The sequence below is a fragment of the Lagopus muta genome, chromosome 3, assembly GCF_023343835.1.
Source record: "Lagopus muta isolate bLagMut1 chromosome 3, bLagMut1 primary, whole genome shotgun sequence".
In the NCBI taxonomy this organism is placed as follows: Eukaryota; Metazoa; Chordata; class Aves; order Galliformes; family Phasianidae; genus Lagopus; species Lagopus muta.
Window position 1 is genome coordinate 83710825 of NC_064435.1, and position 25236 is coordinate 83736060.

Below are 25236 nucleotides of genomic sequence, written 5' to 3' on the forward strand. Positions count from 1 at the left end.
CCTATCTGCGCTGCTTTTCTACAAACAAAGCTCTTTAATACTCATCCTCTAAATTTCCCTACATGCTGCAGATTCTACCCACTAAACCCTACATTTTCAAAGTCTATTCTACATTTTCTTAATTCTAATTAAACAAATCTTAATCTTGACTTTAATGGCTGCAATTATGATACTTCATTATGTTAAATGTTAGTTGCAACATAAGAATAAATTGTATAAACAGTTTAGCTGCAATTGCATGGAGTCTAACTGTACATTACTCATTAACAAGATGTGGGTAGCAGCAATTATAACATTTCCTCCTAATGTCCCTATTTATTGAGTCTCAGCAGCAAGCCCCCTTTTCACAACACACACTGATTGACGATAGCAGCTTTTGTACTTGTGAAGAACAGGCACAGTAACCTGCTGTGTGCCTGTAACTCAGATCGATGGAAGTACACATTAGCTCTTAGCCTCACAGGCCGGAGTTCTTGAAGGTCAAAATAGCCATCAGCATCACTGTAGGGTACAGAAATCATTTCACAAATTGTGAACAAAAACAACACAACTTGCTTTGCAGTTTGATTATTGTTTATAGATACAGCAAGCCAAGAATTAAAGCATAGCCTTGAGGCAGCGTAATTATTTACAGCTGAAGACTCATATCATTATTAGCGTGCTCCTAATTGCTTGAAGTTATATCAATGTTAGCTGATTTAACACATTTTTGATAAGAGGCATGGAAATTGTTTTCTCTGCATATGGAATGCTAGATGGCTTCTTTATTTTTAAGGTCTTCTCCTGTTCTGTCCAAAATGCCCCTTGTTTACCATTGGAAAAGGCTCCACACCCATAAATCCTCTTTTATTCTGGATGTCTATAACCATCACTGCAGTGTTTTGTTATGTTTCTGTGGAAACATATATTTGAATCTAGCTGGACTACAACCATACCAGGTTTGGGCTTTTACCAACCACAGACCTGACAGTTCCACGACAACACCAACTAACTAGAGAATAAATCACATTTTGTATTGGGTGGCATACCCCAATCTTTCACTTTTCCACACAGTATCTCAGCTGAGAGAAAGCTGTGCTAATCTATTGCAAAAGGCAATATAGAAAATCTCATGGACTCAAATGGCATCTGCCTAGGGCCTCACATAGACCATTCTGAAGACAGACTAGGGTTTTCTAGTGGAACATCACTGTTAGAGAAAAAACAAATTAGAATTGCTATCAAATCAACAAATGATTTGGGAACATCTCATTTCACCTGGCCTGTAATTTGCTGCTTAATTTGTTCTTTTCATTCAAAGCAGAGGAGTAGTCAAGGGCTGACATAGGCAAAACCTTGAATCACACCAGGAGAGGTGAGTTTTTTCTAGTGAGGAAAGGAGACAGGGACTCTTTGAGACACCATATAGGGAAGCTGTTGCAGGACCTTCCCACGCCAGCACTGCATGGAAGTTGTTCTGGTAACCATAAACATGGCGTTTCTGAAGTTGAGAGCATTCAACTTCTGCAACTTTTAAGACAGTCCTGCTCACTCATGCTAATGCACTACACATTCTTCAAGGTAAAACAAATTCAAATAAGGTTTTCTTTTCCTTCTCTAACTTCCTTCCCTTTCTCTAATTAGAGCACTTAAATTTTAATCTACTCAACAGATATTTCTGCCTCTGGAGTTGTGCTGCAGGCAGTAGGAAGGAAGATGCTATTTTCCAATTAAAATCAGAGAAAGGCAGTGGGTGTTGTCCATGTGCCCAACGTGGTCTTCAAGATACCCTACACAACAGTGTGGAGACCTTGAAGACTTCGCTTGATTCACTAAGAGAGGCGAGGGGTGAAATCAACAGGATTGTCATTGGAGATGAACCGGATATTAGGAAATAAAGTCACCATCCATGTTACATACAGACCTTTGTCAGCTTACAGAAACAGTCCTGTGATAGGACAGGCATGGATGCTGGCAGTCCCAAGCATTCTTCCACTTCTTCCCTAAGTACAGGCTTAATTTTATGTGCCAAATTCATAGTTCAGCACATTCTTTACTGAACAATGTCTCAACTACCTGAAGATTCATTTAATTGGACTAATTCATTTATAGAAACGCAACAAAGACCATGCCAAATAATTACAGACTGGGCTATTTTAAAATAACAATCCAGCTGCTGGAAGTTACAGCATCTGGCTACTGACAGGGGTGATGCTATCTGAATTATATATTACAGTTTCCAGCGAGCAAAATCTTCCATTTTTGTCTGTGAATGGGGAAATAAAAAACTGCAATAGCGTGTGAAACTGTCATAACAGCTTTTCACAGTTGAGACACATTAAATTACCAGCAATCAATATCCTGAGAAAAAACTTAAAAGAAATAGATTTGCTAGGAAGGAATAAAGAAGTACATCCAGTTTTAACTTGGAGCTTTAGTTTGCCCTGTGCAAGAGAACTCACAACAGATGAAGCTGAGAGAAACAGGGGAAAAAAACCCACAAACCTACAGACTGCACAAGGGACTTTGCCTGGGAACAAAAGAAAAGAACTTTTAGGGATTAACTCTTATGAATGCCATGATATGTGCACAAATAGAAACACTAACTAAGGGAGAAGTTTACGCAGGCCAAGTAAGAGCATGTCTTGAGGCTGCAAAGGACTGACTCTTTGCTATTCCTCTCTCATAAGCTTAAAAGCTAAATGACCGTCTGTTATTCCTCACTAGATGCTTCATAGTCTTGGCATCTTATAAATGGATCTTCTGCCACCTGGTCTCATTTTCCGAGACAAGAAATAATGGATTCTGTGATGACACGTGGGTTTTCTGCTGTGTGACTCATGCACTTCGTACTTTTTAACAGTTTTTGTTTTCTGATTCTAGCTGGAGTTGCATGACACTCAAAGTCAAAGACAGCTAATACAGTAAATGGAAACTGCTGTCAGTATGAACCAGATTAGTCAATCCCTATAGCACAAGTGAATTTCAGATAGCAGCTCAAGCATGACCACTATGATCACAGCCTAGTGTTTATGTATACACAGAAATAATGAAGCGGCCTGGCAATTACTGGAAATACATTCCTCAAGCTTTCAGGCTATGCCAAGCTTAAAATTGTGGTCAGCTCATGTGGGAGAAACTAGATCAACTTGGATTGCATTGCAGCAGTTGTAATTGAATTGTATATTTTGCCTTTCTATAAAACTTCCAATGCTAAGTGCACAGCAGTCTAAACGACTGTGACATATAGCACTTTCCATGCCTTTCAATTTGCAAGTCTACGCTGCAGACTCACGTACATCGCGCCAGCACAGCAAACCACCATGCAGCACCCTGCCTTACAGAGGCCGCAAGACTGCCAAGCTCAAAGCTCACAGCAGCCAAGGGAGGAACTGCTGCAATTTGCTGATGGGCAGAACACACAGGTTTGGAGCAGAATCCAGTCCTGCCCACATCAACAGGAGTTCTGCTGCTTCCTTCAGATGGGCTAGGGTCATGCCTTCCAAGTTTGCACACACCACTGAGACTCTGGTGCTTGTAACATTGACCCACTACACCGGAGTTCACCAAATAAGACAATAAATCCCAGCTCTCATCACCCCCCCAACCACACTGACTACCCTCTCACCTAATATTGGAAGATCTCTCCATTACAGCACCCTTTCTATACGCAGTAGAATTGTTAGAATCATAGACCAGCTTGAGTTGGAAGAGATCCAGTAAGGATCTGTGAATACACCACCAGCTACCACCACCATTTTTTTAATTGGAAATTAAAACCCTAAGACTAAGAGTATTGTCCAAACACTCCTTGAATTCCAGCAGCCTGGGGAGCCTGTTCCATGCCCACCTCACTCTGGTCAAGAAAATCTGCTATGAAGACAGTTCCTATGAAGGAACTGGACTTGTTCAGCCTGGAGAACAGAAGGCTGTTGGGATGCCTCTCCGGGGCCTTTCTGAATTTAAAAGGAGACTGTAAATGGAAGAGAAATCAACTTTTGATAAGGACAGATAGTGATAGCACATTTATTTCCTAGCACTTTATTTCCTAAAGTATACACCTATGAACTACAAAGTAGAAGAAGTAAGGAGAGGCTGCTGTCCTACTGCCTGCAGTGGGTCCCATACTACAGGGCGGTCCCATGGCTGGCATCTGCCCGGTGCTGGCTGCAAGTGCACATTGGGCAGTGCGGGGCTGCCTATGGCTGCCAGTCCAGTGGCATCATCTTGGCCACTGCCGTCCTGGCCATCACAAAACATGCACAAAGGAAAGGCAGGGTGGCCCAAGGAGCCTGCAGCTGGGATGTTTCTGGGGCCTGCAGGAGCTCCTTGTCAACGGAGTCAGGTGTCAAAGTGGGCACCCAGAATCCGGCTGCTGCTCAGTGGCCACGTGGAACAGGGCAGACCCCAGCAGGCTGTGAGCAGGGCCTGCTTGTGCTCGGGGGGGGGGTGTCTTCCTTGGGGCGCTTGGCTGGCAGGGGTCCCATGAGTGCTGCTGGCTGCTTGCCTTCCAGCTCTGCTGCCTGCAGGCTCCTCTCTGGCCCAGCAGCTGCTCCCCATGTGAGCTGAGCACCAGGGCTGCTCTTCTGGGGGGTCTCATTCCATGCTTCTTGCAGGGCAGGACCAGGGGCAGCCACGGCACTTCTTTTCTGGGCTGCTCTTCGCTTGCAGTGTTGCAGCAGGTGTGGGTAATTTGTCTCCTGAAGAATGGGCTAGAGTATAGCAGTAACTGGAAAAGTACAAGAGTTAGCTGCTGTCAGTGCGGGGCTAAAGAACAGCAAGATACAGGAACTAGGACTTTTCACAGCTGAGGACAAATGTGGGCATTAACAAGGTTTATCAGTGGCTTAGTTTCAGCTGGGATGGAATTGTATTCTTCAGAGTGCTGGTATGACACTACGGTTTGCTTCCAGGAGAAAACCAGTGTTGATAGCACACCAATGTTTTTAGCTGCTGTAAAGCAGTACTATACAGAGCCAAGGCCATCCTCAGCAAAGGGGCCAAGGAGCTGGGAGGAATCAGGATTAGGACAGCTGACTTAAACTTGCCGAAGGGACAGTCCACTCCATATGACATCAAATGGAAGGAGTCTTGGAGGGGGTGGGAGTGTCCTGGGCTTGGTTCCAGGGTTGGTGAGCAGTTTCTTATGGATCACTTATTATACTTATTCACATAGGTATACAGAGATATACACAGGCACAACTATTATCCTTTTTCTTGTCTCTTTCCTAATAAATAAGTTCTCATTTTTTTCCTCGATTCTCTCCCCCATCCAACTGGGAAGGGGGGAAGTGAGCAAACAACTGTGTAGAGCTGAGCCAAATGCTGGGTTAACCCTCAACTGCTGGTCAATTCAGTCCTACCACATAGCCTGACTACATCAAGATACTTTGTGAATGTACTGTGAGTGCTGATTCACATAGGGAACAATTGATGTACTTACTTTCCTACTGCTAGCAAACACCACTTCTTCAGCCAGAAACTCAGGAAGCGAAGGAGATCTTTCCATGGCCCATGAAACTTTCGTGAAGCCATAGTAGTTGAGCTGGTGAACAAAGCTCTTCATGCTTGTACCTTGTACCATCATGCTTGTACCACCTTGCCACAACCTTCTTTCACACAGTTATGGAGAGTAATAAGGTCTCCCCTATGCAAACATTATATACGTTGATGTTCGCGGGACACTTGCAACACTGGAATGAACAATTACCCTCCATTCTAAATAGAAGTTCCCAATTCTGTGATAGATGAAAATATCTCCTGCCACTTCTAACCTTGTTTTCCAGTATTTCTAAGCTGTAGTATCTATAATGGTTAACAATTTATCCAATTTTGGCTGTTGAAGCAATCTTCCTAATTTTTCTTATCAGAATTCAGTTTTTCTCCCAGTAACCAGGCAGTGTCACAAGACTGCAGTAACTAGGCTGGAAAGAAACAAAAGGGAACCTATAATTTGATGAAAAGCTTGCATTATTAATCAATCTTCTACTGTATAAAGCTACTGTTCCACTTAATACTCTGCTAGGCTTCTTAAATACTAAAATTAATATTGCAGAAAAGAAGTGGAACAATATACATATTAAATATTTAACAGAGAGTATTTTATTTGATCAAGAGAAAAGGGCAACCCAAACATTTTTGGACACTCCAGTTTAATTTAGCTGCAGTAAAGCTTTCATTTAAATAGCTCTCTTCTCTGATGGTACACAAACATCCCTAATTACAAAGCTATCCAGGGAAGAACATCCCCCTTAGTTACCAGAGTTGAGGTGACTTTCACTGGGTAAAGGGAAATGATATTTCAGAAGTTGACTTTTCTTGTACTCTACCATTTTCCCCCAGGATCAGAACAAATAAAACATTTTCACTGAAGCAGCTTCCTCCGGCCACATTTTCTTGCAGAAATTTGTTCTAAGGCGTTTCCTGTCAGTGCTTCCCATCGCTTGCCGAAGTTTGCATTTTTTTAATGTATATAAATTTTACTGTCCATGGCAATAAATATCACATCTGTCATCCACAGCTATCAATATGTCGCAGAGACTGCTTTTCCATCTCATGTGGTTGTGACGAGTTTTCAGATTTGGCTCCCAGCATTCATCCCTTCTTGGCTCAAGAGTAAAGTAAATCTGCAGTAGCTATTAACTATTACTTCAACCAGACTCGAGGTTTGAAGTACCATACTGCAACAGCTCAGCTCGCTGCTGCCCACAGAACTGCAAATGCCAAAGTGATGATAGCATCAAATAAAAACGATACTTGCTAAAGGTCCAGGTATAATTGTCAAAATCCTTTCCACGGCACTGAATATTAATCTCACAGGTAGAATGATACTGAAGCTATAGAAAGCAACACAGAAATGTAGTCACATATATTGCCATAACCTATGCCTGACGGTAGCCAGATGTGTTTCCCAGCTCTCTGTTATAGGAACATGTCCAGATGCAGCCAGATCCCAAATCAAATTGAAACTCTGGGTAGCCAAAAGACAGGTGGACACCTACAGACAGGTAGGAACCTACAAAGGTAGAGCAGAAATGCAGGCACAGCAGAGCAAACATCTTGACTTGGGCATCGAGGTGAAGTGGCAAGTGATTTCCACAAAATTCTTACCTCCAAATAGTAACAAAGCATTGCTATGTAAATACAGTTACTTCAAGAGAAATCTTGGGTTTAATGCTTAAACAATTAAAATCAGAGGAAAAATACTCCACTGTTTTAACAATCTCCACTTGCATGTACACAATAATGCTTTATCTCTGTATGATATAAAGCTCTTGCATTATTCAGATCATAGTCTGTAATTAAAGATAAAGGTTTCCCACAGCTTGAGATGCGCACAGGCACAGTATTCTATGTCCTGCAGAGCCCAAAAAATCTCCATTTCTCAAATATATTGCAACAGAAAAACAGCACACGTTTGCTAGAAAGACACTGTAAACTGCCAAAAGATTCTGGGTAGAAAATGAGCTGTTCCTCAGCATGTCCAAAGTAAAATCACCTTTTTTTTTTTTTTTTTTTTTTTAAATCTATGTCATACCTTAGCTCCAGTTTCACTCTTGAGTTCTGGTAAAGAAGCCTGCTACTCAAAAGTATGAGCCCATGTGGTGACGTCTCCAGCTTTTGAAACAGCTAGCTTGAAAGAGAACTAATATTTTCCTTTCTTCCTTACCAAATTTTTAACTTCCCTCATATTTTCAATACTTGGCTTCACTTTGAAAAAACATATAACTACTGTTATTTTTATAACGGGACAGCTTGCTTCTCATTTCCCGAACAAAACTTCTAGGAGACCACTTTGACATTGCTGGATAGAAAAGAGGTTAGCCTGCCTAGTTGTGCTGCTGTAGTAGCTGCTCTGTGTAACAGCTGAAAGGTGCATTTTCAGTCAAATTTGTGCACTTCTTAAGAAATTTTATCATGGCAATTGGCAACAGGCTCCTGGAAAGTTTGTACACTAGCTGAGAAATGAAGGTGGAAAGGTAAGCAATAATGTAAAATACACATCTCTGGCTACCATCTGTCCTTGTGGACACGGACATGTCTTCAAGCAAGCTGGGCAGTACGCTATTAGAAGCGTTACTGTGCCCCAGGCTTAATCAACAAGATCAAGCTATCTTCTCCCTCATGGAACTTACTCCAAACAGAGGCTCAAGTGGAAAGCATATGCTTAGGTAGACACCAGTGTCAGCTCCCCTGAAGCAATGCCCAGATGTGTTTATTCACACTGCATACATCTCACCACTGCAGCACTGTGCCTGTCCCTGGCTCTTCAAAGAGAGCCTCAGAAGCCAGACAGGTCTGTATGGTGTGGTAGAGGCAGCATTGTTTCTATTACTGTCCACAGAACTCGTATTCAGCTGTTAAATTACATAGCTTTCATCTGCTTTTCTAAGAAGACAAGGCTAATGCAATCACGCTGAGTGTGTGCATGTCCATCCATCCACCCATCTCACAGCAGCTCATGAGCATCTTGCCTGGCTTTGATCAAAGCTGGCAGAAGGTCAGAGACCTCTACGTCAAGTTCTGCAAGTCATTGGGAAGCAAAGCACCTGGTCTGAGGAGAGAGTGACCTAATGGCTTGCCCCACAAAAAAGAAAGGAGGCAGTCCTGGCTCACCCCTGGTCTCCAAAGGATCCAGCATGAGTCACAAAACCAGACGAAACCAGAAGCTTTGCCAGGCCTGCAGCTTGCAAGAGTGACTGAGCTGTGGCCTCCTACAAAGCAGTTTCTTAAAAGTGTAATTGTTCTAGATACAGCAGAACAGCACAGCATTTCCCTCCTGTGTTCTCTCTATTGGGAGGACTTCTGCCAAGCTCCACAATGGGGCCAAAGCATTGAGGATTCACATCATACCACTCATGGACCACAAGAAAACCCTGATCTAAAAGAAGTCAGTAGGAGCTGCTGCTCCAGCTATGATCTAGTCATCAGAGATGCACATGTTAGGGAAGAACTAATACCAAAAATGACTAAAAGAACTGCAAAAGGGCACCTTCTTGTAGGCATTACTTTAAAAAAATAAGAACAAAGCAAAAAGATTACCTTTCTTCAGTCACAATCAGTTAGTGAGGCATGGGCACAAGTTGCCCAGAGAGGTTATGGAAGCTCCATCCCTGGAGACTTTTAAGGTCAGGCTGGAGAGAGCTCTGAGCATCCTGATGTAGCTGTAGGTGTCCTTGTTCATTGCAGAGGAATCAGACTATGTGACCCTTAAATGTCCCTTCCAACTCAAATGATTCTATGATTCTATTCTATGAACGACAAAGATAATAAGAAAAAATAGCACGGCAGCTCCTCTGGATTCAAACTTCTAAATTAACACTGTAAGCAGATTTAAGGTTTTTTTCCTGACTAAATGCTTTGCTGACCTGGGATGTAACTCTGCACATGTGCCAGGATCCCACAAATATCGCATAAGCCCAGCAGGTATGCAACATGCATTCCTTTTAATAGTATTTTCCCTTTATTCACCTTATCAGGAGCCATGCATCAGCGTTTACTTTAGTGAATAAAATGCTACCCTGAAAATACTTTGTTTTTCAACACAAATACATGGATATACATGTGCGTGTATACAGACACTACAGTCCCAATGCAATACAAATGGGCAGAAATACAAGAAGTCACAGACAGCTGTTAGAACTTCGTACAGCACACATAATGGCATTCACATTGTTGCCAGGAAAGAAGCCTTTTTTATCTACAAATAACAGGAGGTAAACTTCAGCTACTTTTAATAAAACACAGGGAACGCTGCTTCTGGCAAATGCACTACAAAGGCTAATATTTAAACTACAATGAAACAACAGTGGCAATAAAAGGTACCAGGTCTATGCTGCGGATAAGATTTACATTAAGATAAATAAAGGTTTTTGTTTTTGGTTTTTTTAGAGTTTTTTGTTGCTTTTTTTTTCCCAGGAAGAGTTGTGGTTTAAGGCAAACAGTCACTGTGTGGCTGCACAGTATGGTGAGTTATAGCACTGCTCCTTGGGTGTATAAACCTGAAAATCCTACCACCAATCTGAAGATTTCAACCCCACCAAGCAGCCCAAGCTCTTCTCATTTTCTTTTAATCTTAGTAAGGCATTGGAAATGACGCATCATAGCACACTGTCCCTCCATCATTGCAGTTTCAGACTTTCATTTGTGTATTGAACTTGAAAATTTCTTGGCCAACTTTTAACCTAAAGCTAGCTTTAAGATCTTTAACTTTGCTTGTGTTAAATTTTCACACAAAATATCTTTATTTTGTTCTGTGAAACATTAGAAGTTAATTGTCTCTTTCTTTACTCACTCTCCATGCAAGCCCTCATAAAACTCAATGCTTCCAAGAAAGTTAAATAAAAGGATGCATAAATCCCAGGAAGATCCATCCTTAGCAATCACCTCTTAGCAAGTCATGGCATCCTGGAGAAAAACTCCCATTGAGTCCCTAAATCCAGATGCTTCATACTCCCTGCTAGCATAGTTTGTGGCCCTGGTATTTCCACATGCCACTTGCACATCCCATCAAGATTTAATCCCAGGGATTTCAAGTCAGAGGTGTTCCCAAAATGAGCTGTTCAAATCTTTAGCACAACTCAATACGTGTATCTTAAATATCATACATACATCAAAGAACATCACTTCTGAAAGGACCTCCATTACTTAACCCGGATATGTCAGCAAAGCTAAGTCCTTTAGTCTAAGGTTATTTGTGAATAACATTTCAAATCCTTTGCAAAGGAATAGGATTGAATTGTAATTTCCATTGCTTGATTTCCCCTATTTGATTATCAGGTTATCACAATTGCTGTTTTATTCAGACTAAAGGCTCTTCTATCTCTAAAAATGAGAGAACCAACATAAAAAATGTGGACTTCAAACAAGAGAATAAGTGGAGTGAAACGATCCATCTGCATTACTACTGAGATGAAATGTAAAGGTGACAGATGAAAACTTTGTTCTATTTCACAGACATTTTAAGACAACTCTATTCAACATCATACCAGCAAAAGTAGTGCTGCTTTGGCTTTTTTTTGTTTTGTTTTTATCTGTAAGTTGCTAAGTTAGGAGGAAGTACCCAAAAAGTGTATGTGTTTCTATTCATCAGTGTAATGTGCCACAAACTGCAGAAAACAAAATCTTCCCTTATCTTCTGTAGCAAAACTGTAGTATACAAGTTGTAGTCAATGTGCCTGATCTCCCAGGTAAAATTAAACTGACTGAAGGCAGCCTGACGTTCCTTTGTTGCACTATTATATCTCTCTAAGTTCATACGAAGCCCTGTAATTAAGAACAGATTTTTAATTCCTGGAAAAAGAAAAAAAAAAAAAAAAAAGGTTTTAGATTGTCTGAAAGAAGTGAAATAAACAAAACAAAATAGCAGTTGGGAGATGTAAAGATTCAAGTGTTCTTTTTTTAAAAAAAAAAGAGAAAAAAGGGTGGCAAATTTTTCCAAGACAAACCAGGACGACTGGCTGCCAGTGATATGGGCTACAGAGCATGGGAGGCAGACTGAGACAAGCATGACAGTTTGGATACCAGAATTCCACTTCACAGAATAGTCCCTTAAGAGGTTTGAAGTTACTAGCCGGCCCAGTCTGCCTGCCCCACATCTGGACCCACATCACTCAGGACAGCAAGGGCTCCCCATTCATCACCAAGTACACAAACATTTCACACTGCAACTTCCCAAAAAGTCTACCTCCTGCCCAGCAAGGGTGAACAGCAAGAGTGAGTTTATTTGCTGCATCCTGCTTTATAATCATATGCCACTGTGCCCAAACAAATGTAATAAACCCAGGCCCGCACATTAAATGCCCACACCATTCTGTTAAATTCAGTGGGCTGCTGCCACAGCTCTGTTTGCCATAGGTTAAGATAAAACAGTGTATTCTCCTTCTGCTAAATGTTTCCAATTCAGCATTAATGAAAGCTCTGGCTGAAATCAAGTGATGTATCCCTGCAACCCGATGCTGTAAACTCTGGGACCTTTTTCTTTGTAGCTTTGAACTGCATAGGACCAGAGAAGGAGCTGGAGAAGGAGCTCTCCTACCACAGCCCTGTCCTGTCTTGCTGCAGGGGAATTGCAGGGCTCCAATTTCTGCTGCGGACACAGCCTCAAGCTCTGGGGGGTACCAGGGCAAAGTCTCCCGGCGCAAGTTAGAACATCTCCTAATTGAGACAAAAGTAAAGCCATGAATGCTCCCTGTTGCACGCATCCTTGCCGAATGGTTTGGTATTGCCTTATTCCCACTGACAATGGAGTTAAGGGAATGAAACATGTTGTTTTGAAATAGCAAAAAGCTGTCAGCAGTAACCACTGTTAATACTCATGCTGGGCTAAGCTTGATACTCCTGCATGTCATTTATTTACTTGTAAAAAAAACATGCTTGATAAAACACTTCTGTATGCAAGAAACAATGCCAAACTAATAAGCCAGTGATTAATTTTGTTCTTGTCCTAGATTTGGTTTTCTTCTTAATAAGCAACATAAATGTATTAGAAAGCATTCCTTTGCCCAGACTTCGTGTGGTATGAAGCAAACCCAGAAACATTTTGCCAAGGCAGCTAGTTGTGAAGAACTGGGCGGGTGAGTGGAAAGACAGGAAAACATATTTAGAGAGCTGCACGCAGGAAAGCACAACAGACATTACGTTAAAAAAGGAGGCTGTGGATGCCCCATCCCTGCAGGCATTCAAGGCCAGGCTGGATGTGGCTCTGGGCAGCCTGTTCTGGTGGTTGGCGACCCTGCACACAGCAGGGGGGTTGAAACTAGATGATCACTGTGGTCTTTTTCAACTCAGGCCATTCTATGATTTTTAAGTCTCCACCAATCTGAGAAACGATCTGACAGACTTCAGCTACACCACAGATGGATGGAAATAGCCAGATGGGGAAAAGTAAACAGAAAATCCAGTAATAATTTTGAAGACAGGGAGTAAATTAAAAGATTGTCACAGAAATTTTCACTGGTCACACTGTGTAGGTGCTAGTATTTAAGTTTTTAATTCATTATTAACCGTACGCTTTTAACAGGCAGCAAAAGGCCTAACTCATACCGGGAAATGTGATACTCATCACTGAAACTGTTTTTATTTCCATGTCTGGGCTGCAGCAGAACAGCACTGGTAGCAAATTTTCTCCAATTGTTTTTGGTGCCACCAACTGCCTCGTTCTGAAACTGAGGGAGAGCAGGCTGCTCCCCACGATCACCATGGAACACCATTCATGCAGTAACGCCATCTGAGCAGCATTGCTCCAGCTCTCAGGATGCTTCACATCATTCTACAATAACTATTTTAGAGACAGAGAGGAGGACTCACTTAACCAAAATAAACCCCACCTCATATAAACCCTTCAAACTACATCAAAGCTTCAGGAAATGCCACGTCCCACCATTCCTTTGGACAGCAGCTACAGAGGACACACTCCTGCTTTCTTTGCATGTCCTCAGTAACTGCTGGCTCCAGTGGCAACTCGTACATGTGGGGAATGCATAAATCAAAAGAGGAAATGGTCATGGCCCTGGGCAGCCTGGTCTAGTATTAGGTAAGGAGGTTGGCAGCCCTGCCTGTAGCAGGAGGTTGGAACTTGCTGATTCTTGAGGTCCCTTCCAACTCAAGCCATTCTATGATTCTATGTTCTCCACACTGGATGGCATGGGATAAACTGTCCCCTAGCAAAAGCTAGGGGAGACAGCATTGCTTGCGAGAGGCACAACCTCAATGCATTAGAATATTAGGGTTTTTTTTTTTAAAGCATGTAAAACATTCATATTCTATTATGTTTGTGTGTATTCTATTGTACAATAGAAAAAATATTGTGTGTTTCACTTCTTGCCACATAGTATTGAAAAACTATTTTAAAAATGCTTTGAAGAACACTCCAAAACGTTGCTGGTATTGTTTTCCTAATTCCAACTTAGCAGGCTACAGAAAATAAAATGTTAATGAATAAATTAGAGAAACTTCTAAAAAATGTCCAACAACTAATTTTTTTCTGAAAATGATATAAATAATGTCATCCCACCCATCTAGATACTTACATGGCTTCACTCCAGGAAAAAAAAAAAATAACCTTACTGGTTAAGTATATAGATACATGCAAGCAAAGTATTGTAAATCCTTCTAGCCTTTAAGGAATATACCATGGTTAGTGACAAGTTTTTTTTTTACTCTATTTTATGCTGTGCTTTCGAATTAGCATATGAGATGCCGGCAAGAAAGAGAGCCAAAATCAAAGCCATGACCTTTGCAGTCCTGTCCTTTAATAACGAAGGTTTAATAGCCCAGCACCATCTCCTGCCCTAGAATCCTCTTTACTGCTTCACAGCTTCTGCTTTCAGTGAAGCATAACCAGCACTGGTAGGAAGTCACTGCCAAGGTTATCTCTGGTAACTAAATCTAGCCTTTATGTGGTTTTAACAGAAATTTGGAGATGGAGACAGACGATTTCTTCAAGGGAGCGCCAAATAGCTAACTTCCAGGGTGATGTAATCCTGGAGCGTCAGTGCTAAGTAAATGCATAACTACCATAGTCTTGTTACTTGTTTTTCTTTTCCCAGAACAGTGAACTCCCAGAACACTGAAGAAGTTGAAGTCTGGAAGAACACAGAGACAAAGTAAAACCTGACTTCTCCAGGTATACTGACAAACAATTTTCCCTAATGCTAAGACAGAAGAATTCCAAGTATAGGAGAAAGGATCCATTTTCTCTTGTTTTTGATCTGTGAGTTTTGTCAAAGATTTTCATTTCTTGCTTGTTTGCTTCTATTTCTTTTAAAAGCCCTTAAAACAGCCCTCATGAAAGTGGATTCCTAAGCAGAGTTTGGGTGAATATAGTATGTGCATATCCTCTGTGCTTATCGTCCTTTTGGATGACTGATGCTTCCAGCTTCTCTGAAGCTTTGAGCACATATGTTATCAGGAACTAAAGGATCAAATCTTCTCCCAGAAAACCCTGAAAGAAGTGGTATTGCTCATTAAATTTGAACAAGGCATTCCTAATAGCTGGAATCTCTCTTTAGTCTCAGTAACAGGTCCTTTCCCTACCTAAAAACCGCAGACTGTAAAAATGCAGAATCAAAGTGCTGAGCAGCTGCATCTCCAAGTTTGCAGCAACAGTGACGAATGTAGCAGAAGAGAGCAAGGGTCTCAACTCAAGCCCCCAGTACAGGGGTTGTCCTGGTTTCCTTGGGTGAGCTATACAAGTGAAGAGCCCTCTTTGGGGCTCAGCATTGAGTGTAAGCAGCCAGAGCCAGTCCTCTGGGGCTGGACTGCACATGCCACCTGCATCCTCATGTCATTGTATCCCTTTCCAAGCATGGAGCAGCAGTGGAAAAAAGGGTGGGAGTGAGGTCTTACAATGATTTGGGTGGGAAGGGACCCTTAGATATTTTCTACTCCCAAACTTCTGCCCTTGGCAGGGACATCTCCTGCTAGATTAGGCTGCTCAAAGCCCCATTTAGTCTGGATTTGAATACAGTTAGTGATGGGGTAATAACAACATCTCAAGGCAACATACTCCAGAGACTCACCGCACGCACTGCAGTAGAAAATTTCTCCCTTATGCCCAATCTAAGACACCCTATAGAATCATAGAATGGCCTGGGTTGAAAAGGACCTCAAAGACCACCTAGTTTCAAATCCCCTGCTATGCGCAGGGTGACCAACCACCAGACCAGGCTGCCCAGAGCCACGTCCAGCCTGGCCTTCAATGCCTCCAGGGATGGGGCATCCACAGCCTCCTTGGGCAACCTGTTCCAGTGCATCATCACCCTGTGTGAAAAACTTCCTCCTAATATCTAACCTAAACCTCCTCTGTTTTAGTTTAAAAACATTCCCCCTTGTCCTATCACTATCCACCGATGCAAACAGTACTAGAAGGCCACAACAGGTCTCCCCAGTGCCTTCTCCAAGCTAAACAATCCCAGTTCCCTCAACCTTTCCTGACAGGAGAGGTGCTCCAGCCCTCTGATCAATCAGCCCTCTGATTAGTGGCCCTCCTCTGGACCCATTCCAAGAGCTCTGTGTCTTTCTTGTGCTGGGAGCCCCAGACCTGGACACAGTACTGCAGATGAGGCCTCACAAGAGCCAAATAGAGGGGGACGATCACCTCCCTCTCCCTGCTGGCCACCCCTTTTTTAATGCAGCCCAGAACATAGTTGGCCTTCCAGGCTGCAGGCGCACAGGCTCATGTCCAGCATCTCGTCTACCAAGATCCCCAAGGATCTGGTGAGGGACCATGTCAAAGGCTTCATAGGGCTCCAGTCAGAGTGTTTGGAGATTCCCTTAGGCACTTACAGCAAATCATGAAGAGCTGTTCTATCAAAACAGGGATCAAGTGGGGTATCAAGCCAGAATGGCAACCTAGCTTCCAATGCTATCTCTTTCCCTGGGTTTGTACCAGGGGCATTACAGCTGTAATTTGTGTGAACAAACAAATCCAACATACACAGTAGCAACTAAAGAAGTTCTGTGAATTAACATTACATGAATTTTCACCAATTCCCATGAAACCTTCAAGAACACTTAAAAGAGTTTAATTTTTTCCTTGTTCCACATTCCTTCCCCCCCCACTTCAATTTACAATCTTTACAGTTTGTACTAAATAATCAATATTAGTTAAAACTTTCAATTCTCTCTAGAGGACAGTGCCCTCCAGGTTTTATAATAAAGTATCATGATGTTCACCAGTCTTGTATATCATACACATGGTAAAATAAACATCTGAGGGCAGCCATGATTGAATCTCAACTCCATAGAGTCAGAAATTTTCTACTGCCTTTAAGAAAACAGAGCTTTACTCCTTCCTAAAGTTTGTGCCTTGTGAATAACACGCATTTCACACATTTCCCTGGATTACACTGCATTCTTTGCTAGCCCTCCATGTTTCCTTATCTCAGTTTGCATGAAATGCAATCTTTCAAAATAGCAAACTTAACTTAATTGCCATAGACAAGTGTTAATAGATTTTAATAATGCTTTATTAGAATTTATGCAAATTGGACTGCACTGGAAATCTGAATAAAATCTTAGCATGAGCAGCCATTTTTCGCCTGTGTTGTCTCTAAACACAGAGCAGGAAGAGGAAGCTTTAATTAGTACTTTCTGATGGAATCTACTGATGAAAACGTTCTTCTTATGAATAGATTTAAGTGTCAAAGATTATCTTTTAAACTGAGCTTCATAATTCATTAATTAGCAGTGAGGGTTTTTCTCGAGGGATGATTTAATAGTAATATCAACCCACAGATTTTATACATAAGGATTTTTATCTTGATAAAAGCGTGGATGATGTTGCAGAACAATATTATATTGATCCCACTTTACACAGTTCTCAGTTGACCCACATTTTAGTATGTAAACAGCTAAATTTACACAATTAGAGAGGAAAACAATAACGTATGAGTGGAGATTTGAATAACTAATACAGAAATCATCCAAAATAATCTGTTCTAGTAAGTAAATTAAAGTGCTAATGTTAATGTAATTAAGGATCAGCTAATGTTTAATTCCTCATTTTCTTTTGCTGCTGCTTTTCCTCTGAATAAAACCATATACCATGGAAGGCTTCTGTCCACAAAACCACTTGTTGATATTAGTGGGAGATGCACACAAACCAAAAACTGCAAATTACCATACATATAATTTTATATGTATAGTCGTATATATGTAAACACTCAAAAAAATATTTACTATAAATATGTAATAAAAAGAAGCACAATGAGGAAACTATTTTTAGCTCTGCTGTTATTAAGACTAATGAGCAAGCATTTCAAAACAATTCTTTTGCACACCTTTCTTCACAGCTGCTGCATTTCACAGCTGGGCGTGCAGAAGTACACCAGAGCTAGGGAATCCTCAGCAGGTAGAGCTCCCTCAGAAACGCTGCTTCTTCACATCACCAGCAAAACTTTCCTGTCCGTTTCCTTCTAAATCTATAGGAAACACAAGAAATCTTTAATGCCCTAATGAGCCAAAGTGATGCTGTATTACTTCAGGTCTTAGAAACAGCCAACCAAAATATTTTCTGTTGACAAGCTCCAGTGAACAGCGCAGGAGCCAAACATTACATCATTTACGCTAGAAAACACTTCCTCTTGTACCAAACAGGGTTAGGAAGATCTGCTAGCAGAGAATTAATAGTTGTTCCATTTAAAGATAAGGAGATTAAACTGCCAAAACCTTGCAGTGATTTAGTCAATAAGGAGCAACAGGCTGGCTATAGTTAAATCGGTAGCAGAACTTCAACAGAAGCAGGACCCTACCCATGTATTTAGTAAACCAGCACAAACCCTTCTAGTCCTTATTGCTTGCCATAAAGCAATTATCAGCTATAAAACCAACCTTTCCTTACTAACGCAAATCAATAAAACTCTAAAATTCACACACTAGATAAACAAAGATAATCTGTGGCAGATACACGCAGTGCTGTGGCACAAATAAGTGCTGTAATTCAGAATGCAAAACAGAATTTAAGGGCAAAAATAAACAAAAGACACTTCCTGGTGCAGTCGAAGCTAAGCAAATCTGGAGTCTGGTTCTATATCAAAACGGGGTGAGTGCGTTTTTGAAAGAATACTAATTTTAATCATTTTAAAGTCAGCATAAAAATGCACAAAGACATACCAGTCTTTCAGTCCAAATGATGCAGATACCTAGCATTTCTCTCTGCTATTGAAAGTCTCCGCCCACATACCTCAACTAAGATTTACAGCCTCTTTCAGAGGCCACCTGAAACAGTACTGCTGCTGCAGCCAGGTAGTCTGGAGGGCATAGAGCAAGGCACTCAGCTGGGAAGGAGGTCTGGTCTTCTCCATCAGTGCTAACTGAGCAGCTGCCACTGTATTTAATTCCCATTGAGGCAGGGACATGGAGGGCCTGGGACAAATGGAGGCTGCTGGCTCAGTGCCTGTAAAGTTGTGCCAGTGATACATGCGATTTGGTTGCTTTGAGGGTTCTTTAATTGCATGTAAGCTGACAACACATAAAGCTAAAAATAAAAAATATAGGTTTTTCAAATGGAAATGATGACTAACCCTTAATGATAATTAATACCAGACATTCTCAAAGACCTTTTTTCACCTACAAATGAAACTAATTACTAGGATTTCTTGCTCATAGTTTGCTGTGTTGCAGAACAGCAGCAGCTGGGCTGTCTTTTTTTATTTACTCTTGAAGGGCTTTCCATAAATCTGTTTCAAATTTTGTTAACCCTGCTCAACCTCCACACCCTCCCCTTTCCACTCCCCCCCTTCCCCATACTCATTCATGAGTTACAGCTGAGAAGAGTGATTTATAATAGTGCAATGAAGTGCAAAACATGCTCTGGCAAAGGAGCAAATTCCTCTGCCTTTCCTCAGATACGATCAGGTGTAACTGCAAATCCTGCCATCCCCTTAGCACTGAGTGAGGAGATAAGAAAGATAGTGACTTTTCCTACACAAACTTGCCTGCTGGAATAGGACACAGCAGAATTACAGCCTCCTTCCCCCAGTACTAGCCTTGTCATGCCCAGCCCTAATGCATGAAGGGAGAAGGTCAGTTAATCCATGGCATTCTTTGAAAGCCTCTCAGACACGTGCAAAAGGACAGGGAGAAACCCTCTTATCCTAAGTTCAAGTTCCATTTTGAAAGCAAGAAACGCTGAGTTGAAAACAGTCCATGGGTTTCCCCAAATCTAAGTGTGTATATGGAGCAGAAATAGCAGGTTATTGCATCTGCCTTGCTTAGATGTATCTGCCTTACCATCTTAAGATTTTTCTTCCTCCTCCTTTTTCTAATGTTATCATATGGCAACTGCCTGGTCTAAATAAAATCATCATGCAAGACTACAAGCAGCTCTGCAGGGTGCGTGATTTTCTTGCACAGCTGATATTTTATGTCTTGACTCTTGAAGCTGAGGCAAATTCTCAGCTTTCCCCAAACAGAAGAAAGATTTGAAATCAACTAGTTTTGAATAACATTTACAAAACGCGAGCCACAAACACAAAGAACCAGCAACTACATAATTGCTGTCAACCTCTGTCACAGCAGTACTGAAAGATACAGCTGCACAGCACAGGTTGAATATTTTATCCTCACAGTCTTATAGGAAGCATTAGATTGTAAAGGAAATTGGTCAGCCTTTCTAGTTGGGAATAAATATGTCAGAAAAGGTTGGTATCGTTAGTGTTATGTTACACAAGAGTGGGGTGTGTTATGATGTATGGGTTTACTATTGGAAATAATTTGTTGGGGGGTTTTTGCTTGCCATTCTTTATAGGGCCACGTGTCTTATTTCTACTAATTCTCCATGAGATGGTGAGGGGCAGTTTTGAAAAGCAGTTTGAAGGCATGTGCCAGCAGCAATCTGGAAATTCTCCTGGAGGAAGATCCACAGCTTTCAGAATGCTTCATGCTACATAGATGGGTTGTACCAGACCTAAAGACGTCAACCTTAGCTTTATCAACATTAAATAAAAAAAGAGTCTGCCTACTATTGGCAATAAGGAAGCATGCAGAAACTGCTTCCATCAGCATGTCTGAACACAAATTGTCATGTTCACTTGAAATGAAGCTGAACACATTTTTCTTTTAGCTGGGTGGTCAGCCATTTGTGTATTCTATTTATCATTAACTTGTTAAATAAAAAAAAGTCAAGAAAACTTTGCAGTAGTTCTCGATGAAGCTCAGAGCAAAATAAAGTTTTCCAGGAATGGTCAACAAAAACTCAGAGTATTCACAGAATGGCTCAGGCTGGAAGGGACCTTAAGGGTAATGAAGCTCCAACTTCACCATCACATCCAGGGCCAACAACCTCCCCATTTAATACCAGACCAGGCTGCCCAGGGTCCCATCCAACCTGGCCTTGAGCACTTCCAGGATGGGGCATCCACAACTTCTCTGGGCAGCTGTTCCAGCACCTCACCACTCTCTCTGTAAGGAACTTCCCCTGACATCCAACCTAAATCTTCCCTCCTTCATCTTGAAACCATTTCCCCTTGTCCTGCTATTATCTGCCCTTTCAAAGAGTTCCAGTGAAGTGAGTGGAAAATGGGAAAATTTACACACTAAAATAAAAAGGTATTGTCATCTTGCAGATTTTAAAGCCTTTCGGATCAGCACTTCTGAAAATATTTGTTGTTCAAAGCCACTTTTTAGTCACTATCTCCTCCATGGTACCTTCAATCAATATTAAGAGAAATACATTATCAGGACAATTTGGCAGAGCTGCTTGGACCATCTTCAGAAGTTTTCATCTCTATTGTCAGGGCACCTGCTGGTACAACTTGTGAGGATTAAAATCCCAGCATTACTGCATGCACACATTCTTCCCAACCAAACCTTAGGCCTTGCTTTCTTAAAGTTATACTGTGGCTTGATAAGCACAGTAGAAGATACTGCAGAGAAAAGTAACTGTAAAGTAGATTCTTTCTAAGGTGTTCCTGAGGAACCGCTTGTGTTTTCACAATTAGGATGGGATTTTTTTTTTTTACTGCGTTCTCTTCAGCTGAGATGATGCTAAAGCCTTTTATAACCTCAAGCCCTGATTTAAACTGCTCCAAAGACCCATCACACTCTATCTGGAGACAGAGACACTTAGAGTTCTATGTGTGCAAAAAAGGCCTGCGTCTACATGCAGGACTCTCATGTGATTGGAAACCTACACCAGTTAACAGCATTACAAAGAGATTATCTCCACATTGTCCTAACACACCAACAGTGCAGTTCAGCATCTTGGTAAAACCCAAGTAATGTGTTGGAACTGAGCTAAAATGAAAGTGCAGTTTTTCCTCTAGGAAATCTGCTAAGAAATAAAATAAAGTGCTCCAAAAGCCTGTCTTGTGGTTCAGGTACTACAGCTCTTTGCTTCCTTAACTGATGTAGGACCACCACAATGAAAAGGGGAGGAGCTGGAGCACACCCCATCCATACACTGTCCACATGAGCTTTCACTGGCTCTCAGACCCTTACCCCCATGGCAATTAAGGATCATGTCACAGTAGCACTACCAGGAAAAAGCAGTGGGCTTATGAAAAGCAAAGCAGTGAACGATGGTGATAAACTTGCCTGGCAATTGTAAGTACAGCTGTGCTTCTATAGTAAGAAACAATGGTTTGGCTTCTCTGCCCACTTAGAGGTTCAAAAAAAGTCATTCTATTAATTTGATTAATTAAATAGCTTCTGTTCCTCACAGATTTCACTAGTATAAATGAGAGGAACTCAGATCCAAGGACTCTTCATTAAAAAACATGAGCACACATGAGCACAAGCTGCAAATGAGGCACCTGTAGCAACCAGGAGTGTTTAGCATTCCTACCTCAAGCCTTAAAGAAATGCCTGGAAGACAGCAATCACTCAGTATTGGGTGGCTGGTCAGAAATAAGAGTTGGGGTTTTCTTCCTCCCTTTGCACATGAGCCAGGTGCTGGTGTACTGACACATGACCTGCACGTACACCCCTGTAAGACAAACTATAATATACTCTGTGATCCATAACGAGTACTGAGGCTCTTGCCTCTTTTCCCTCTCTGCAAACTATATCCACACCAACTGAAACAATAGGATCCCAAGAGATAAAGCAAAGCTTCTCAGCTTTGCAAAATGAGTAAGAAAAAAAGTTTGCTGCCAGACTCAGAGTTTCTTGCAGCCACCAGCCTGAAACATTTTCCTGCTTGTTTATAAAGCAATATTTTACTCAGCTGAGATGCAGAACTCCTTATGAAAAGTAATGCAAATACCACATTCTGATATGTAATTTGAGTGTTTTATCCCATGTATGAGCGGAGCAGAAACTGCAAAACACTTCCTTTCCAGCAAGCTCGTCTACCTTGTTGTCAAACAGCAGCCCCCAGCTGACAATCTCAGGACCAAATATGTTTCCTGTACTAGCACTTTGATCTCCAATTGCAACTAACCTAGAAGGGTAATAGTTACATTTGAGGTCACTAGGAGGTCCCGACCTCAGTTATATCACCCCTCTCCAAAGAAACTTCCACTTTAATCATCAACTTCCGGGTAATCTATTAGCAACTGGCATAAATCATACATTAAAATGGGCTGAGGCATTGTCACAAGAGCTAGAAAGTGATCCATTAAGCTCTTACGCCTCTCTCCAAACATACAAACACTGGTTTCTAGCTTCACAAATAAAATAATCAAAAGATATAATAAAGGATATGTCTTTGACTTTCAAGGTAGGTATAATTACTGCTGCATATTTTTTCCTCATGAAAGCGGGTATAGAGAGGAAGAAGGGAAGAATAACCGAAGGACAGTGCTATCCTGTGACTGCTATGAATGCTGTTCATTGTAATAAGTCAACGTGTCACGACATTTGTGCCTTCCTCCCCTCATACTTTCTCCCCACCGCTATTCCAAAGATGTGCAAACTGAAGATTGAAATGGTTCAGGAAAAAAAGAATTAAAAAAAAATGGTGAGACTTGGCACATGTAAATTTTGCTGCCTGACTTCACCATCACTGATTACAGCTGACGGAGAGTTAATAAAAGAGCAAAGCTGGCTGTCAGTGCAGATTAGTGTGTGCAAAGGACAAGACAAAAGAATAATGCTGTCATTATTATTTATGGTCATTAACTGGGTTGAGTTGACTCCTACAGTACCCTACCTGAGCAGTAAAAATGATCTAAACATGAAATACTACCTTTAGAGCTAAAACACTGTAATTTATTCTGCTTGTTGGCTTGATCGTTTTTATAAGAGGCACTTGATCCTGGAATTAGTCAGAGTGGGTAACAGGTTTAGCTAAAGCAAGTGAGAAGACTATCATCAGAAATCAAACCTTACAAAGAACATTGCTTTTCTAATGAGGGGCAGATAAAAGCTCACTGCCTCCTTGTCGAGACCTTTTGAAGGAGAGGCACTGTGGGAGGGACGAGGGAAGCAGTACCAGAGTGCAAAGGAGGGAGAAATATCAACACATGACAGGGAAAGGCCAGTAGGAATCTGGATGGGAGCATCCAGCAGCAGGGACCTGAGAAAAGGATGACACAATGGGAGTTAACACAAACAACTGCTTCGAACAACAGATGAAGCTCAAGTGCAGAATAAGAAGGTGGAGGTGAAGGTTTCATTGGAGGGCAGGATGAGGGAGAGTGATGGTCAGGATGGACATTAGAGAAACAAAAGAGTAAAGCTAGCAGATGTACAATCAATAGGTGTACAGAGGTTAGGTTTAAAATGATTATCATGGTGGAAAGATAATCAAAGCAAATGGAAATGCTCACCAGTATCGCAGACTCACAATAAACTCCACAAGGAGCAACCTCCAGAAAAAGATCCTTCTTCAGTGGCACTCAGCACTTAAATGGGCTCTAGGAGAGGTGCAGCCAGCCTCCACCCCTTCTAGTAGCACAGCTGAATTGCCTTCACCTGTGCTCCCACAGCTGACCCATCGCTTGTCTCAGGTGGTCAATCAGAGGTTCAGGCCCTGATCAACAGTTCCCATACAGCAGGAGAAAAAAGAAGCACCTCCCATAGAAAGTACATAACAAGAAAACATTTATTTCTGGGAAAAACTGGGACAGTGCTGAATGTTCCTTGCTTAGCAGCTGTTCTGTGTGCATGTGGTCAGAGAAACTGTGGGAAATCCTTTTGCAGGTCAGGAAGCACAGGCTTCCTGAATCGGCACTCCGGGAACACTCAATTGCTCAGAATGCCAAAAACCACACCAGTCCTTACTATCTGTCATGTCACCCCTCCTTACCAAATGTATTCCTTCTTCTTTCAAACAAGTTCCCAGGGCTTTTCCTCTATAACACCTGAGCTGGAAACATCAACAAAATGTTTAGTTTGGTTGGTTGTTGTTTGATTGTTGGGTTTTTTTTGTTGGTTTTTTTTTTTTTTTTTCACTTTTCTGGTAGGTTGATTCATTTGTCTGTGGCTTGCTGTCAGCAGAAGACCCATCAGACATGTGCAAAGTACAGGCCTTGAGCTGGAACATCCTCTACAAGCACCCTGAAACCCTTCCTTATCTCAGGGTAGACTCACTGCAGTCACTGTCACCTGACTTTAGTCATCTAGGACATAATTCACAGGAAAGGGACAGATCAGGGCACAATTCATTCACTGGCAACCTGTAATTTTAGTCCATGTTTAATTATAGATATTAAATAACTGCCCAGAATAATGGTTTGGGGGGAAGAAAGTTTTTTTAGAAGGTGCTGATTTGTATTCTACTCTTATTATATATTTCACTGCACCATAATTCAGACAGTGCCTACTTTCTGCTTATCCTTGAGTCAAGAATACAATTTTTTTCTCTTTTTT

The 25236-nt window shown here is 41.5% G+C and overlaps 1 protein-coding gene across 1 annotated transcript in view; it reads right to left on the reverse strand.

Annotated features, from left to right (window-relative positions):
* LOC125691343 (uncharacterized) overlaps positions 1-24267 on the reverse strand; it is a 211664-nt gene extending 187397 nt beyond the window's left edge. Inside the window, exon 1 of the mRNA XM_048940609.1 lies at positions 24195-24267. The gene's annotated coding sequence lies outside the window, so the exon portion shown is untranslated. The remainder of the gene's footprint in view (positions 1-24194) is intronic.
* Positions 24268-25236: the final 969 nt, after the last annotated feature.